The sequence below is a fragment of the Tachysurus fulvidraco genome, chromosome 2 (genome assembly GCF_022655615.1).
Source record: "Tachysurus fulvidraco isolate hzauxx_2018 chromosome 2, HZAU_PFXX_2.0, whole genome shotgun sequence".
Lineage (NCBI taxonomy): Eukaryota > Metazoa > Chordata > Actinopteri > Siluriformes > Bagridae > Tachysurus > Tachysurus fulvidraco.
In genome coordinates, this window is record NC_062519.1 from 6,483,998 (window position 1) to 6,501,872 (window position 17,875).

Below are 17,875 nucleotides of genomic sequence, written 5' to 3' on the forward strand. Positions count from 1 at the left end.
ATGGACCACCAGGAAGATGGTATTAAATAAATCGTATTATAAGACAAAAATTATTTATATAAAGTGTTTATAAACCTAAAAGAACTAAAACCTAAAGAACTTTAATAAAGCAGGAAATGCAAAATAAAATTCTAAGAAAAAAAATCGTTTAAAAATGTTCACTGGTTGCGGTTATTTTTTAACCACAATGTGTGTGTGGTTTATGAACATTATATACTCCAAATAACATTTGGAGACAGTTTGAGAAGCGTTTTATATTGTGTATGCAAGGATTACACACTTTTCCTTTGCACCAAATGTTGTTTGTGGTATTCTTTATGGATATAGATTTAGTTCTTGTTTCAGTTCTGATTCGTGTCATCCGGTTTGTGAAATTCCTCTTCTGTAGAATTTGGAATTGAATCGTTCGGTTCAGTAGTGCTGTGGTAGATGTGATGAATCAGCAATCGCAAATGTCTCAGCAGACAGAAAAGCATGAATGTGTAAATGTCACATGAATATACAAGCACAACAGAATGGCAAAACTCTTGTTTTTCCAAGAAATATGACTTCAGCACAGTCTAATGCGTCTAATTGCAGTTCTCTCACTCACTCATTTTCTACCGCTTATCCGAACTTCTCTAATTGCAGTTATTTTACATTTTAGTTAGTTATTACATTGTTATTACATTATTTATTTTACATTAGTTATTTTACATTGTAAGACTCTATAACAGCAGATATCAAGCCCATAAAAACCCAGTATGATAGACTAAAAGAAAATCTCAAAGAATTTCAAATAAATACATTGGTTTCACATCAAGTCAAGCCAAAAAGCTTTTATTGTCATTTGAACTATACAATATATATGCAGTACATAGCGAAATGAGACAACGTTTCTCCAGGACTATGGTGCTACATAGAACAAAGACAGAGCTACAAAGAACATAAAACTAAGGACTTAAGTAAGTTAGTTCTCACATGAACATGAACACAATTTGTTTTATGTGCATCCTTTTGTGGTCCTTATATTTCATGTATTTTCAAAGCCCTAAATAATATCAATTTCTGACCTCTTTCCTGAACCAAATATCAAACCAATGGCATAATATAATTGTGTTGCACTAATTCTACATTAAAATTTTTTATCTAGTACTTAAAAAGTTTAAATGTAGTATTTGCAATTCGGATAAGCAGTAGAAAATGAGTGAGAGTGAGTGAGTATTTGCAATGAAACTGCTTCATGTTTTTATGTAAACTATGTAACATATTCCATTATATCTGACCTTCAGTGTTTTTTATTGCACATTAATAGTGTTAATAGCGTACGATTAATAATCATTAATAGTATATATATATATATATATATATATATATATATATATATATATATATATATATATATATAATAAAGTGAATATAAGCTAGTTTAAAGAACAAAAAATACTTTGAAATACATTTCTAAAAAAAACATGTTTTAATTTAATTTTCTTCTTTAAAAGTAGTAAAGTAGTACAAAGATATTACAGGTATTAAAGGTCATTTCAGAGATGCTGCACTTATATATAATAATGTTGTGGTCACATCAGTACATCCATTTTCAACTCACACCATGCCATAATACACGTCTTAAATAAAGTTTAATAATAGTAGCTGTTAGGAATATAAATGAAACACTAACACCCTGGACCATTGAATATTCAATTCTATACCCCGATGTGTGATTTGTAAACAACATATTAATCACAGTATGTTGAGGTAGGTGGTTTTCTTTTCCCTGCTTTCATGGCGTTGCATCAGGAAGTCATACACAACACGGTTATTAACATACTGCTCTGTATCTCTGTGTGTTGCCGATCACATGCGGCATTTCTGAAGCAATTCAGATCCTAGAGCACTCAGCATTATGGCAAATTAAAAAGTATTCTATAGGCAGTGAGAGACATTAAACAGTAGGAGACCATATTAATTATGGATATTTATTATCATATATTATATGTGAGTGGTATAATTTAAGTCAATTATTAAATCTAAATTGAGTTATATGCAATCTTACATTCATTACACTAGAGGTTAAGGGAAGAATCCAACTGGTAAAACATTCATTCATTCATTAGTAACTACTTTATCCTGGTCACCATTACTGTGGATCTGAAACCTAATACCAGAAATACTTGGTAAAAGGCAGGAATATACTATGGACAGGATGCTAGTCCACTGTAGCCCACTGCCATGTATAGGTTCAATTTAGCATAACCAATCTACCGTTTTTGGAATAGTTTTTAAATTTAGGACAAAACCAGAGAACCCAGAGTAAACCCCCATATAAACTCACAGTAACAGTGAAAAGAACTGAAGTTTAGAATTGAACCTTGGACCCCTGTGCCAGCAATGAGAATATAATATGTGAGAAATAATACATGGCAGACTTTGCTGATATGCTAAAATCTATGTACAGTGGCTAGGGGTAACGATAAAGCAAGACCCCACACCCACACACACGAAAACAAAACTGCTTTCTTAAATGTTAAATAAATGTATCATAAAAATTGCACCACGTTTTTACTGTCTTAAACAACACCTTATTTTTTAAATTCATTTATTATTAGTGATCTTTTGTCCAATATCTTTGAAACTCTGTTCTTAGTATGTTTTTATTCTTTATTTTATTCGTTTAGATTTCATTCACTCATTTCTTATTGATTCTATTTTGATGATGCAGACAGTCAATAAAACATTTCACGATATGTTGTGATGTATCCAGTATGGTTGTGCGTGTGACAAATAAAATTTTCATTTCATTTGAAAAAAGTTTCAATACTTCGCTGGGTTTCTCCAGTGATGTTAAACTTACCTGCACCCCTGGTGACTCACGAGTGGTTTCATCAAACCAATGAAACCAAAGTGGTTTCATTATTCAGAAGAGATAATGCTTCATAATGTAATGCAAATAAAGATATGAACAGTAGAAATAGTATTCATAGGTGAACACTTTTGGGGAGATATTTCTGTCCCACTGATATTACATTCACAATTGTTCATTCATTCATTCATTCATTCATTTTCTACCACTTATCCGAACTACCTCGAGTCACGGGGAGCCTGTGCCTATCTCAGGTGTCATCGGGCATCGAGGCAGGATACACCCTGGATGGAGTGCCAACCCATCACAGGGCACACACACTCTCATTCACTCACACACTCACACACTACAGACAATTTACCAGACATGCCAATCAACCTACCATGCATGTCTTTGGACCGGGGGAGGAAACCGGAGTACGCGGAGGAATCCCCCGAGGCACGGGGAGAACATGCAAACTCCACACACACAAGGCGGAGGCGGGAATCGAAACCTCTAACCCTGGAGGTGTGAGGCAAATGTGCTAACCACTAGTTATGTCAAAAAAACATTTTAAACATTTCAAAATTCAGACTCCTAGCCCTCTGTAGTGGAAGACTATCACGGGTGGCCTCGGGTGATTCTAGGATTCCAGCGGGTACAAGGAAAGTAGTGCTTTTAGTACTTGGATATTATAGGAGCCTCTAGGACAAAAGATCAGTGACAGGAATTTGCATGTCAACCATTCGTTGGTTGTAGTAACCCATCCTTGTAGTAAGTGTCCTACACAACAACCTAGGTATAGGTTCCATAAAAATAAGTAAAAGTGCTCTCCAGTGCTTAGAAAACCACATTTTGCGGATAATTCAGTCCACAATAACTACATTTTACCTTGAGACATAATCACTAAAATACTAATATTGTATAATTTTTGCATCATTGTGTGAATCCATTTAACATCTCATGCATGAAACATCCTTCTCCATGAGTCATCCATTATAGGTTAGGGGGAAAAAATGTACGTTTTAGTTTCCCACACCATTCACTCAACCATGTTGCACACATTAACCTCTATAAAATATGTGGCATATTCCTAGGTTCAGTGGAAAGTTACATCATCCACACAACCCAATTCTCATGGGTAGAAGAAAATGCACTCTTGTTCCTTTTTATTAATTTTCAATGATCTTTTAATCTTCAACCATGTTAACAAAAGTATAGAATGAACGTAAATTATTAAATTAACCAATTTTAAATGATTAGAAAGTCATTAATATAAATATAAAGAAAGATGCATTTCATCCAAGGAGCCTTGCTTTAGATGGGTTAATACTTCTAACACTTTGAAGGGTTAAACGAAAGTTTTCAGACATTTAAATGATAAAAAGATGAGTTGACTTTGAAAGACTTGGTCTAAATGTCACCCAGTCACAGCCACGTACTATTTATAAAAAGTGAGACACTGGAAATGGCAAACCTCCTGTACCCACTATTTACTGTTTCAAAAGAAAACCATTATATGAAATATAAAGCAAAAAGAAAGCTAATTTTATCGGATTGCCTAAAAGTTTGTCAGATTGCACAGAAGCACATACAGCCAATTAGTTGCAAATGCAACCTTTAAGATTGTAAAACTTTGGCCATCAGTGTGAAAAATGGTTTCAGACATGCCAAGGGTTATGGGATGTATTTGGAGAACCTGTGACGGAGATTAGGACAGTGCTATCATGCTGTAAGTTGCAAATTTAGATCAGTACTTTGAGAAGTTGCAAAAGTCAAAAGAGTGGACACTTTCAGGCAGCACCAACTGAGTTGGATATTGAAAAGCATCCCAGGAAGCAGGTGGGTAAACAGCAGGCAAACAATGGCCACTAATCTGCCTGATTACTTCTGTAACACATGCTACCTCTCACACACACAAACACACAAACACACACTACTCATCTACTCCGTATCTATCATCACATTACTCCCTGAGCACACACTAAAAGAATAGACATCCTCAGGTGCAGATCAGACAGGACTATGATGTCATCCATCACCACAATGAGTCTCTTAGTGAACATCTGGACTGGCCAGAGACATACAAGGTGAAAGATAAGCTCTGCTCATGTAGCTAAAATTACCTTTGGTTTGTTTTTAATTTCACTCAATCACAACACTTATTTTACACTTGTCTTACATGAAATTTAACTGAGCGTTAAGCTGGTGTCATGATGGAAATTATTTTTGTATTACCTTTTAAACAGGGCAGTAGTATTGCAATCATACAGCTTTAGGGATCAGGCTTTGAGTTTGAGTTACTGTCTGGATTGTATTTTAATGTCCTTGTTAGTATGCATGGATTTCCTCTAGGTTCTCTGGTTTTCTTCCACAACATACTGTAAAACCTGTTTATCAGAGGACATATTGGCAACTCTAATTTGCCTGTATAAATGAAAAAGTGTGTGTGCATGGTTGACCGGGATGGACTGGGATCTCAACCAGGATATATTCCCACCTTTCCGGGATACACATTGGATTCTCTGCAACTCTGACCTGGATAAAGCGCTTAATGAAGTCGACTAGTTGGATCATTTCAGAATTGTTGTCAACTTAAAGCCTCAGGATCCCCGGTTTGATCCTGAGCTCAGGGCATTGTCTATGCTGAATTTCCTTGTTCTCACCATCCTTCTACCTCCCAAGATTGTGGATTGTTGACTCTAAAGGTCCGGTATCACTAGGTGTGAATTAGTGTGTGCATGGTGTCCCATAACAAACTGGCATCCCATGCAGAGTGTATTCCCACCTCGCACAAACTGTTTCCAGCAGAGGATACGGATCCATTGTGACCCTGACCAGGATTAAGTGGTTACTGTAAATGATTGAGTGAGTGAATAATTTTGACCCAACTACAATAGAAGGGTTAGAGACCTTTGACCAAGGGTTGCATTGATAAAGCACTAGGACATTACAAAATCAATGCATTCTAGGACTCCACCTATGTTGTCTCCCCTGTGATCTTTCTAAATCTGCTTTCAAATTCATTAGTGTCATTTGCTATGTAAACAGACATGGTTACTGTAAATGATTGAGTGAGTGAATAATTTTGACCCAACTACAATAGAAGCGTTAGAGACCTTTGACCAAGGGTTGCATTGATAAAGCACTAGGACATTACAAAATCAAGGCATTCTTGGACTCCACCTATGTCGTCTCCCCTGTGATCTTTCTAAATCTGCTTTCAAATTCATTAGTGTCATTTGCTATGTAAACAGACATGTGGCAACATTCAGGGTTCTCCCTCACCTCTTTCCCCTCAGGCTTTGGGAAAGTTGCCAAGAATCCTGCTGACCTCTCTGTCTGCATTGCTCAATCTTTCTCCATTTTTGTCCTCTGGGCAAAAGGATGGGTTACTACAACCCATGAATGGGTGACATGCAAATTCCTTTTACTGATCTTTTGTCCTAGAGGCTCCTATAATATCCAAGTACTAAAAACACTACTTTCCTTGTACCCGCTGGAATCCTAGAATCACCCGAGGCCACCCGTGATAGTCTTCCACTACAGAGGGCTCAGGAGTCTGAATTCCAAGACTTACTGATCTCTCATTCTTTTACAACAAGCCTTGTTTAGCCCAAAACAAACTGCTACTGCCTGCCAAAAGACACAGAATGGCAAAGTTCTACCGTCAAGAACCACAAAACAAAACAAGTTTAAAAGTGCTGTCCCGAAGGCCAGAGGCCATGGATGCATTCCAAAGTAATTTCAGATGGAGAAAGTGTCATCGCCCCTTGCTGCGAATTATCAGCATCAGGCTTTATATCAGGATGACTCATTATTGACCACAGAAAATTACAGCTCCTGTGCAGCAGAGCAGGGTGCAATAGAGGCGTCCTCGCAGCTTGGCAATGCTATACGATACTTCTGCCTTTTGAAAAGTGGAGAAGAAATCCTCCTGGGAGGCTTTGGCGTTTGCTGGGAGTTAAATGAGCCATAAAGTAAACAGTAAGTAAATTGGCTGTAGTGAACCGTTTATTGGAGTTCCTGGCACTAAATGCAATGTCAAGAACAATGTGTTTAGCTTCCACACAAGTAGAACATATTGACATGACATTATGATCATAATCTTTGAGCGGAGAATACAGCAATAGACTTAGATAAATCATCATTTTTCCATAAACTTTTTTGAACTAAAGCTTTTTGATGCCTTCAAATCCAAAATGAAATGATAAAGTCTAATTTACCCATTTAGACGGTTTACTCAATTGCTTCCAATTCCACCATTTCTACCCATTTCTACCCATTCTACCACATTCAGCTAGGTGTAATAAAAGAAAAACTACCCCCTTCTCTCTCCGACCTCACCATCTCTCCTGATGACATTTCCTCCAAGCAGCGTGCTGTTTGTTCACATCACCTTTTTGATCGGTTCCCATATCATGGGGCTTCTCCCAGGGAGAGGGCTTATTACTTGTCTGCTAATGCTGTAGGATGGATCAGCACTGTCTAGAGATGCATTAAAGCTCTGAGGCCAGAGCATGACGCAAAGCTTTGAAAGTGCATCACACTCAGATAGACTGAAGACCGTCTGGTAAACAAGCTCCGGATGAACAAGGCTCCAGAAATCGTTATTACAGAGTAATAATTATATAAAACATCTGAAGCCTGCACACAGCCAGCTGGCACTGACTGTTTTAATGCAAATACCAGCAATAAGGAACAGAGATTTGTATCACAAGGAACAACACTGGATAATTGTTAGGTCTATCATTTTATTAGTTTGGCCCTTGATACACTTTGCCATATTACATTTTTCAGTATATATTTTGATTCTATGTGATGAAACCTCCTGAGACACTTGGGCTCCATTATACAGGCAGACTAGAATGTTAATTTCTTGATTATGATTGTTGAGATGGTGTCAATTCATTTTCTATTGTAGCAGCTGTAACAAACTTTCTTTAGCATTTCTATAGTAACAGCGAATATGGGAAATTGTTTGGTTGACAATTTAGCACTTATTTTAAAAACTGTATGTAATAGTTAATATGGGAAAGTTTTTTATAAAGAGGTGTTTATTTGGTGTATTTTGGAAGAAAATTTCCAGTGCTTGGTAACAGTCGGATGTTCAGCCACATCACAGCACTCATTTGTTTTCCTCTTATTTGTGCTTAAAAAAATGGGAATACCATTTGACAAGTACTTATAGATATGACAAAAGGGGAAGTTGAATTAAAAAATGTAATAATGCACAGCCACAGCTTTTCTGTTCTGTTTGGTATATATGACCTGATCTCTTGTTTGTGCCATTACTGAGAATAATCACGTTTTTTCTATTTTCCCTGCACAATTCAATACTGATTCTTTAAGCTTCCCTGGTCCATTACCTCTCGCACCCTCAATGTTTCATACAAATCAATAATACAGCCTCCACACTGAAGTTTGTGCCTGAAAGACTTAATTGAATGAAACTAAAGTCTCGAAATCATTCGCCATGCCAAATGCGTGACCTCACCATTAGCTACACTCTCAACTGAGAAAAGACATCCAGAGAAGAAAGGGTTAAATGCAGGGCAAGTTACTAGGCAACATATAATCTCCTTCACTTATCTGGCATGCATGTCATCATTCAAAGGGCTCCACATTCTCATTAGTAACATAATTGTTGGGAATGGAGATGGCACTATATTAATGCAAAAAGTGCATTGACTTTCACAGAGGGTCAAGCCAGCTGTGTAAAGACAGAGCAATCTTAGTGTGAAAACATTAGAACGACAATAATGGATTTTATCCAGCTGAGAAAGTGTGCATCATCTCTTAAAAAATAAACTGACTCATTTCATCTTCTATTAAATCTTAGATTTTTCTTTAAATATGAGTTAATTTATTATGCCCTTATCTGCTTTTTCTTTTGTCCCCGAGTCCCAGCACAGGCCGTATATTATGAATAAAAAATAGACAATTATGGAGAATTATTATTTTTTTTTTTTATAAACCCTTTTTTGAATCCCTCCTCCCATCATCTTTCAAGTGAGCTTTCAAAGAGCCCATACAGGCCTAATTTAACATTACAGCAATTAATCTCTTCTTTTTTTATTGACCAAGAGTTAATTCATCAGGACCACATTTATTCTATGTGTGTGTTCTGAAGATACGGAGGAGAAATCGCTTAGCGTAGCACAATAATTGGTTGTCTGTGGAAAGAACTAGCTCTCCACACGCTGTGGAGTAAACTTTCAACTCAAGAAGCTGGGCACTTAGCACTTTGTGCTTCATGCAGCTATTTATTATGTTTACATATGAAATGGGAATAATTGCCTTGTAGTCGCCTTAGAAGCATGTGTCCTTGGAGCTACTTTCAGCTGAACTATGGAGTTTGTTCGCCAGCTGGGCACACTGCAATAAGAATACAAATTAATGCCTATAGGGAAACTGATGCAATTTCACCTCCAGGATTGTCAGTGAAATTAATGAAGTTTCAAAAATATCGGGTGCAATATGCAGTTTTGTGGACTGCTACAGTTTACTTTTGGGGCTGTTAGGAGTTTTATGTTGCTTTTGAGTGGAGACGGCACAAGCAGCAACTGCAGAATTCCATTATGGAACGTCAGGTTATATGTCATGGGGCATAAACGACAAGGCCATTCATTTATTCAAGCTCACACAAAAAGAGTATTTTTAAATTTATCTAGGCTATTTCCTTTGGCAAGAACACACTTGCACACGAGTTGAAATAGATGAAAACAAAAACTTGCTTACTTTCACAATTTCAGGCCTTGGAAAAGAATAATAAAATCTAAATTAGAAGCATGCTGCACCTATTCGTCTGGGAGATAGCAAGTTCAAATCCTGACAATCTCACAGTCATGCATAGCCAGGGGACAAATATTGGCTTCACTGTCTGGGAAGAAGGGATAGTAAACTCTGTCTTCATTGTCAATCATGGTAACATTAGCTAAATGTGAGTCTCTTGAGGCTCATGTATGTGGAAAAGGGAAGATTGTGCTTAAATGTAAGTGTTTTAAGCTTCCCTGTGATGTAGCCTGAGCAGCAGGTCTAAAAACAAATGCAGTTTGCTGGCTTCATGTGTCTCTGAGGATTCATGTATTATTCTTAACCCTTCCTGTTAGGTAGCTGTCATAAGATAAGGGAAAGTTGGCTGGTGGGCAGGAACTGGCAAGTGGTCAAATTAAGGAAAAGAAAACAGAAAAGAAATTCACACCATAGAATGAAGGTTTTTAAATGGTGGACCAGCTTTCAGATCTGAAAGGCACAAATACTGTACTACCTCTTCCATGACTCAAGAACTCTCAATCACGGCTATCAAAACCAAGTTGGCTTCCATGTCGACAATCTGAAATGGCTTGGGACAGAGGAACAAAATAGTGAAGTGTTCCAACATTCCAGTATTTCTTCTCCTCCAGCCATGAAAGTCTTCCCAAACTGAATCGATGACGTTTGGCCAGGCTGACGGAGATCAATGGCGATTACCCGGAGCCTGGAGCTCTTTGTAATTGCAAAGTGAGGAGAGATTGGCCGAATGCCACCGGGCCCAAGCCACTATTGGGTGGTTATTGTTATTTAGATGTGCTGACAGGTCTCCACTTCCCTGGCCTTTTATGTCACAGTTCCCAATTGTGTCGCTGCGCCCAAGCAAATGCCTCTCCTCCCTTTCCCTAGTTAATTTTTTTTTCTGAACAATACTGTCTGTCTAGGGAGTCCTATAAATCAGCACTTGTCTGGGCTACTTCTTTAATGCTTGTTACACACTGGAGCACTAGGCAGTAAATTCCCAAGCCAGACAAAGTGCACTGTAAGCTCAGAGAGAGAAGTACGTTCATCTCCAAGAAGGAAGAATGAGTTGAAGCCTTAAATCCGACAGTGTCACTTCGGAGCCAAGCAGACTGCTGTCCAAATCTGACGCCTTGCTTTGACAAGTCAGGAGTGAATGTTTAGCAAAAAGGAGGAGTTTCCCCCTGGCAACCCTAACCAAAAGTTATCCTTACATTTCCTCCTTAGGCTTTGTTTTTCTGAGGATGAAAATTTAACACGTAAAAAGGTGTAAATCGATATAACATGAAAAATAATGAGGAAACATCTTCGTTTAATGTAACCGTTTGACATAGCTATATTGTCTGTCTCAGTCAACAAACCCACACTCAGATATTGATTTCCACGATGTTTTTCCCAGGAATTGCATTGTTACGCTTATGTTTATCTCCTCTGTTTATATGACTCACGTGTAGACCATAAAGCCTCTTCAGTTAAACGTGAGTGCTCTCAATACTCAACTGACTGCATGGATGAAGAAAAACATGAATCATCTCAAACAGCCAGTGTTTCAAGTGTTATGATAAACACCTCAAAAATAACATTAAAAGTACAGTGTACATATTGGCCAGCAGAGACGTGTGGAAAAACACCAGCAACCAAACGTTCTAAAATCACAAACATAAAAATTTATTTTTGCAGTATGGTTTTCTAGCAGTAGATTGGTGAATTCATCCAAATACCCTTTCAAAAATAAAACAGTGGAAATAAATGTGAATTGGGTTGAATCATGATGAATTGAGGACATTGGAATGGAGATTTAGTCTCTATTTTTCACACATTTATTAGGATTTTAGGCAATGGATAAAACTGATCTGGTGACAAAAACATTTTACTGGCAAATTGTTCATTGGTGCACAAGTTTTATAATCGGTGTCCCACAAACAAAACAAAAAGTGTTCATGTAAATCGAGACAGAGAATGAATCTTATTCTCAAATGTCATCCGTCGTGATAATCACTGACCTGAAATTTAATCTCAGGATAATTGTAGTGCTAGAACCTTTTGTTCCACCTATAAAAAATTCATCTGAGAAAAGACAGACAGTGCAAGAGCTAATTTGCTAGGATTTTACTGTGTAACTTGCTTGAGCAAATATGCAAATACAAGATGCCTACAGATGTGATTAGAAATATAGGTAGTTTACACATATGTGAACATTCCATCTTTTCCTCCAAAAGTATTTGCTTTGAAAAAAAAAATTAATAATGAAAAAAATAAATAAATAAATCCAGCAAGCGAGATGCTAATGGCAAATCAATAGAGCTGAGCATTTGCAGAGCTAGTGATGCCATGTTCAGATTTGTGTTTACAAAGAGATAGGCCGGCTTACTGATGCATGCACTGGCAGCTCTCAATGTCACAGGGAGCAGGCCATTGCATGAGTCTGAATGAAAAAAGGTCATTGATTCAGCAGCACACCAACTCATGATGATTCTTTGCAAGAGTTCACAAACACATTCCATTATCTTCGGTTCTGAGCATAACGATAATCAAAGTAAAAAAACAGGGGGGATTGTTTTGAATGGTACAAATGGCAATGTTGCTTATTGCTGCCATGGGGACTTCGGCAAGGTCAGGGTATAATCTTGCTGTCATCTCAGCTGGAAAATAATGCTGCTGAACTTTTAGCATTAAGCAAATTTCTGGTCTCGAGAGGTAGCGACTCTTACTCATTATCTGGATGACTCACAATTTATTGGTAAAGTCACTGACCCTCAAAGCATCAATAAGACGTTGGTCATAGTATGATTCTTAGCACATCATCAGCTTTTTCTTGATTTTTACTTATTATTGACTGCAGTCTGGCTACTTGGGTGAAGGTCAATGAGATGAACAATTCAGAATGTTAACATATTTTACACATTAAGGATAAACAGAAAGGGACCTATTGTTTTTATTTTAAGAATAAGGTTACTATTAATGGTGATCATCGTAAAACAAACACCGTTTATTATGATGCATTCACAATGCTCATTCATTCATCCCTTGTATGGTGAAGATTAAGTAATGAATAATACAGTGAGCAAGACTTTGTAAAGGAATATCATTGTGTATATGGAAAAATACATGCTGACATGCAGGGATGAACTCAGAACAGGTGCACACATTAGGTAACAGACCAGAGATGGGACAGGTCCAAACCAGTCTGACCAGTAACTGTCTGGTCCAGGTTGTAGTGGTTTACTCTATATTAGGCATCTAGTTTGTCTACTTTTTTTTTAATGTCTCAGAGATATACAAATATAAATAAAGTTGATTTCAACCTCTATATTGTGTACATGGAGTTTGCATCTACCTGTTCTTTGGAGGTTTCCTCTGGGTACTCCAGTTTCCTTCCCACTACAAAGACATGTGTTTGTAGGTTGAGGTATCTCTAAATTAAATGTAGTGTGTTATTGTGCCTTGCAGAGTGGTTACCCTGTCTTAGGTGACCCACACCTTGTGCCCTTAGGTGTCTATCCCTGGGCTAGGCTCCAGGTTCACCGTGACCCTGTGTAGGATAAGTGGTACAGAAGGTGAATGGATGGATGTACGGTCTGGGATAATATCCAAAGCCATTATTGTGATTATTTTTTCCAGATTACTCAAATCAATTTCTGTACTGACAATTCTGTGTCCTGGAGCATGCATTCAGAAGGCAGAACACGTGTGTAAAATCGATGTGTTATTTATTTTAGCGGAGAATCCAGGAATCATAGGGTCAGGAAGCAGAGCAGGGGGCAGGATACAGGCAGAAAGGGTAATTAAAGGTATTTCCATTATCATGGATCATCCATCATCGAGCAGTAATGCAGGCATAGGGCTAAAATAGAAGTAAACAGGAAACAAAGGACAGGGAATGCAAAAAGGTAAGGCCCGTTAGAATGGTGCATAAAGACAAAATAATGGGTAAAACAAAAAATGATGTAACTCAGAACAGGTGCACATGTTAGGTAGCAGACCCAAGATGGGACAGGGCACCTAAAAACAGGCACATGGCAGCATAAACAATGTAAACATGGCGATGTAGGGAGTGTTGGATATGGATGCATTATTGGTTTTCCATGAACAGAATGGTGTCATAATATTCTGGTACACATCTTAGCACCCAATTAAAAAAAAATGTTTGCACCTGTCTTCTCTGCCATTCTGTACAGCCCTTTATCTTTATACCTCAGTTAGATTTTGGCCTGTATGACCACAAGGATTCTCTTTTTCTTTCCAAGGGTGGCCAAAATTCTGCATGCAGCAGCATCAATAACAGAAGCATGAAGATTGAAGGTTTTGTTCCTTACCTTGCAGACCTCATACTCCCCTCAGGGGCCAATTGTGGTGCATTTCCTTTGATTTTCTTCAAGATGAACAACAGACGATGAGGAAAATGAGGGAATTTGCCTCGGAGCACCAGAAGGCGTTATTACACTCCTACAGGGGGTCATTAGTAACAGCTGTTTCAGTAGGAGCAAAGCCAAATCAGTAAATCACTTGACTGTAGGAAAGTCACAAAGATTCTACAAAAACTAATCCTATCAAACAAGTTTGAAAATTCTCAAACACAATCAATATTAACCTAAAAGTTGGTTCCACACCAAATAAATAACAGCTTATTTTTATAAAAATCATTCAAAAGGGTTGTTATGAATGATACCAAGTTGGCATAGAAGCAACTTTTCTTTCTTTCTACTTTGTGGTTCAAACTGTTCAACCTATTCCCTTACTCCATGAAAAAAAGAAGAGGTAGAAAGTAGGCTGCATTAATGCTGGGGTGTATGTTGGCCATATTTTTTAATGCATGGCTGAAAATCAGCTTTCTTCACAGGTGATTTGAGGTTAAGCCCTGCTGAGCCCACCACAGCAATCTTCATGAAATAACTACAAAGCAGCTGCTGGATAGATAAGGAACCCTATAAAAAAGCAAGTGGGAACTGATTCGACCTCTGAGCTGCTTCTCTTTCCCTGCCTGTTACTAATCTTAAAAAGAAGCAAACCTGGAATTATTAATATCCTCGCACGGTAATCTCTCCAGCAAGGTGCAATTAATCATAGGGTTACAGCCTGGGCATGGCTGATTTCTGGCAGTGCGATTCAAAACAGAGGTACGCAAGAGCCAGGGTGATGTGTATCTTCCTCTCATACACACCAAGACCTTCGTAGAATCTGAGTAATGCTCAATTACGCACAGCAGCCAAAGGCGCAGATCCATTTGACATTAAATTATGATTAATTGTAGAGTCCTAGGAAAAGTGAACACATAAAAAATGGCAAGGGAAACATTTAATTATGATTCTTACACTGCTTTAAGAACATTTTAAGCTTTCCAGGGTTAAGCTAGGAATATGCGGCTTAAAATTGCTTGCAACCGGATAGCAAAAAAAAAAAAAAGGCTTAGCGGATTTATACTCTGTGGAATGTCTTTTCATGTCCCTCTCGCCATCCTAGAGTTCTTCTCTCAAAGGGTAGCTTGTTCACATGAAGCTTTGGGTGTGCATGCATAGAGCAACACACACACACACACACACACACACACACACACACACACACACACACACACACACACACACACACACACACACACACACACACACAAAACCACCCAATCACACAACACTTTTCCAGTCAAGCTTTCCAGCCACTCATCCCAATCTGTCCCATGCATTGTGACACAAATAGATTTAGATGGGGAGGTTAACAGTTCCTGTGAATAGCCAAGAATATACATTGGCGTGCTAATTGCAACTGATAAAGTGAGATGGTAGACTCTACCAGGAGCCAGACTATCAGGCATACGCCATCAACTATTTACTGTTCGACTGCTAACAGCTGATATCTCACTGGGCTCCCTTGGCACTTTGCTATCAGCCGTGCTACGTTTGGAGCAATTATCAGCAATCCAAGCACATTTGTTGAAAAAAAAAAAAAAAAAAATCAGCCTCTGGAGTACCTTTGGAAATTTCAACAAAATAGAGCCTGAACAATATTGAAGTAATACGCTTTTCAAAGTTGAGCAATCTGTGAAGTATAAAACACGTCTCTCAGTCTCATTCCAGAAAGAATGAACATAGAAGCACCCATTCACAAGAGAACTCACATCAATACAAAGGAAAGGCTTTCTCATGATCCTTGAAATGTACAAATAGTTATACAGAACAATAATGTTCTGCAAACATAGCACGGTACTAATGAATTGTTGATTCATTTTGTATAACAGCACGGCTCTGACGGTAGGGATTATTTTACACTCGGTTTATCTACCACAGCGTCTAAGCCAGTATCAATGGACAAAGGGCAAAATGTCAAATTGTTGATTTGCTGATGGTTTTCTTTTTTTAATTTTTACGGAAGGAGTCTCCAGTGTCAGCAGTTCTGCTATAGGAAAATCTTCAGAGTATTTTGCAGTTTCCTGTTTCTCTGTATGATATCATTCTGTTTTTTGTTTTTTTATTATTTTTTATTAATGTTAAAACAGAGGAAAGTTTACAGCTTTTTCAGCATAAGCAGTAACAGGAACTAAATTGTCTTTTAGATGTATCACAGTGTTAAGTGTGACTATAAATTGTTAATAGTATGACGATTTGTTGAATAATAAATTAGCATTTAAAATCATTCATTCATTCATTCATCCATCCATTCATTCATTCATTCATTCATTCATTCATTCATTCATTTTCTACCGCTTATCCAAACTACCTCGGGTCAGGGGGAGCCTGTGCCTATCTCAGGCGTCATCTGGCATCAAGGCAGGATACACCCTGGACGGAGTGCCAACCCATCGCAGGGCACACACACTCTCATTCACTTACGCAATCACACACTACGGACAATTTTCCAGAGATGCCAATCAACCTACCATGCATGTCTTTGGACGGGGGGGAGGAAACCGGAGTACCCGGAGGAAACCCTTGAGGGTTTCGAACCCCCAACCCTGCAGGTGTGAGGCAAATGTGCTAACCACTAAGCCACTGTGCCCCCCATTTAAAATCAATGGAGGTAAAATGAAAGATTACAGGATGCATTTTGAAAATTCTAGTTATTAATTTTTTCATCCCACTGTCATTGATTACTTTCTTAAACAGCACACCTTGAAGTGTTTTATCCCTTACTAGGTGCTGCTGTGAAACCTCTTCAGTCACTGCCATAATGCAGTGCCCATGGTGCTTGAATATTCGGTGAAAGTGCTGCCCTTTTCTCAGATGGACCTGGACAGAGCATGCTTTGTTTGCCTTGACTCCAGTCCAGGAGCGGTACCTGTGGGAAGGTCGATGGGAGGAAGGCAGGAATCCGGAACAGTGGAGTCAGGCTGATTTGAAAGAGCGAGTGAGATGCACAGGGGTGTTCTGCTCCACTAGTCTGAGCAAATAGTCAAGATAATATAGGAACGGGGAATACCTGTCACTCCAAGGGCTGCTAAAACCAGATGGTCCGAATTAGTCGCAAATTAGACGATGAATTGATTCCTCTTTTTTTGGAGGATCTATGTGCACAAGCTAATTAGGTTAGCATTAGGTAAACGGTAATTGGCATGTTTGTGCTTGCTTTGCTAGGTTTTTGAAACGTGTGGAAAGCGTAAGTCGGAGAAAGACGAGTGCCTCGGTGAGCGCGATATTCTCTTGCCTTCTTAATTTGGACACAGGGCAGCAACTTGATATGCAAGCATTGCATGGCGAATCGGCGTTTTGCCTCCAGCTCGCTTTGCTCTTTCGCTCTTCCCTCAGTTCTTCCCCCACCCTCTTCCCTTCTCTTTTTCTTCCTCTCACTCTCTCATTCACAGAGCTCTCTGCGGTGTGACCTTGAAGTCCCTCCAAGCTTCATTGTCAGTGCGGCATTCAGGATCCGGCTCAGCCTGCACGCCTCCGCTCTGCCGTCGCTCATACATAGATGTGGAAAAGATGTGTTTCTCAACAATATAAATTACACAGTGTGCCACTGCTTACCCCTCAACCCCCACTTACTCAAAAAAACTGAATACATTTCTGAATTCTAAACATCCAGGATGTTTTTGCTGATATATCAGAAAAAAAAGATTCTTTGTATTGCTGCTTCATTATGGTGCATTTGCTTTGGACTCATTTATCAATGTGTGTGACGATTTCAATACACACAAACCCATTTACTCAGTGAATAGTAGCATTGTCTATACATTAATATACAATCCAGAAGGTTGCATTGTAAATACAGTTATCTTTTGCAAAACAAATACTTAAGACACACACTCACAACACTTGTCTTAGCCAAGAGCGTTAGCAAACAGTTGCCCTATTG